The following is a 2,131-nucleotide window of genomic DNA, read 5'->3' on the forward strand; positions in this document are numbered from 1 at the left end:
AGATTGAAGGTGGGAGAAGGGGACAACAGAGGATGAAATGGTTGGATGGCATCACCGACTCAATGACATGAGTCTGAGTAAGCTCTGGGAGTTGGTGATGGACAGGGAAGCCTGGCGTCCTGCAGTCCATGGGGTCTCAAAGAGTTGGACATGACTGAACAACTGAACTGAACTGAATAAAAATTTCTAATAAAAACCAACATTTTCATGCCTATTTGGCAAAGTTATTTGGTGAAAAGAAGACCAGTAGCAGTCTTTTTCATTTTTGTACCTAAGTTACAATGAAGTAGATGGCATGTACTTTTCCAAAAATAGTGTCAAAAATCTTTTCTTTATGACATAGCTCTAAAATAAGCACACAATTTTTAGCAGAAAAAACAGGTTGGTAGTAATCACTAGAATTATATTTGAGGGAAATATTCCATATAAATTGAATATAAATAAAAATAAACATTCCAGCTTTTTTGATAGATTAATTGGAATGTATTAAAACACAAAATTATTATGCAGTTTATAAGCATTCATATTTTATTTACTCTCAGGAGCCTTAATTTTGGAAACTAGTATTCCACATGAGCATTCAGTTCAGTTCAGTCGCTCAGTCTTATCTAACTCTTTGTGACCCCATGGACTGCAGCACTCAAGGCTTCCCTGTCCATCTTCAACTCCTGGAGCTTGCACAAACTTATGTCCATCGAGTCGGTGATGCCATCCAACCATGTCATATTCTGTCGTCCTCTTCTCCTGCCTTCAATCTTTCCTAGCATCAGGGTCTTTTCCAATGAGTCAGTTCTTCGCATCAGGTGGCCAGCATGACACAATCACCTAAGATTTTTTTTTTCCTTTCCCACCTACGTGAGGCCCAGAGGTAGTTAAAGGCTGGCGATTCTGTCTCCCTCCAGCGGAGGGCAGTAGTGCACATCTTTAGAAGAGAGATTCCGATTGCAGATTGGCGGGAGGCTCACCAGCTAAGTTATACATTGCGTTCCGTGTCTTTTGAGTAAGCATCCGGTGACAGTCCTTCTCAGGGTCAACAAGGCCATGAAGAGTTGGCTTCAGGGCGCCAGGTGGCAGAGTTGAAGCCTCCTCTTCCCAGTTCTGTAGGATGTACTCCCTCAGCCCAGGGGTGTGTGATACAGGAACAATTCAAGACTCTGTGATGGGCAAAGCATCTGGGACCAAGCCTTGCTGCTTGGCTGCTCGAGTTCACCTTTGACTACAAACTGGATGGGATGCGGTAAAACATGACTCATTCCTTTTTCAGTCTAAGCTGCATTTCCTCCTATTTTCTGCTCTGATGAAGGGCAATGAGGAGGAGACGTGGAGGCTTTGGTCCTGTATGAGCTTCTGCCTCTCTATACCATCCCTGCCCAGAGCTTTGCTTCCTTCCTGCCATATTTGAACAAACTGAGAATGTCCAGCCTTCCAGAATTCCCAGGGGACCGACCATCCTGTCTGCTTGGTGCCTTTGAACTTTTGGTTAGAATGGAATGCTCGGGCAGTAGTCCATCTAAAGTCATTTTAATCATTCAATTTTAAAAAAATGTTAAATTTTAAAAAATGTTCCAGATTTCTTAATGAATTACCAAATGCTTGAGAATGACTTCTAACCATGTGCATTGCATGAGTCTATAGAAATACTGGAACCACCCCAGAAAGGAGTGGACTCTAAGAGTGTTATGGAGCATCATGTTCTAAGAGCATGAGAACCACCCCACCCCCAAAAGCCTTTCAGAAGGACAGGATGTATTTCCTGGGTTTTTTTTTTTTTTTTTAATACTATGCCATCTGCATAGTCTAAGGGTGCATGCTTGTCGTGTCTGACTCTTCGACCCCATGGACTGTAGCCCACCAGGCTCCTCTTGGGATTTTCCAGGCAAGAATAGTGGAGTGGATAGCCATTCCCTTCTCCAGGAAATCTTCCCTGCTGGGGTCCACCCCAGCAGGATCCAGGGGGTACCCTTAGGATGAACTGCATTGGCAAGAGAAGACACGTGAGACCAGCCTTGATAGGGTCAAGTCTGCGAGGGAGAGAGAGAGAAAGAGAGAGAGAGAGTGACCAGACGGGGGGTGCAGCAGAGTCTGGCAGGGTCTTGCAATGCTTTATTTTTTACTGTGGCTTTTATACCTT

The sequence above is a fragment of the Muntiacus reevesi genome, chromosome 7 (genome assembly GCF_963930625.1).
Source record: "Muntiacus reevesi chromosome 7, mMunRee1.1, whole genome shotgun sequence".
Classification (NCBI taxonomy): Eukaryota; Metazoa; Chordata; class Mammalia; order Artiodactyla; family Cervidae; genus Muntiacus; species Muntiacus reevesi.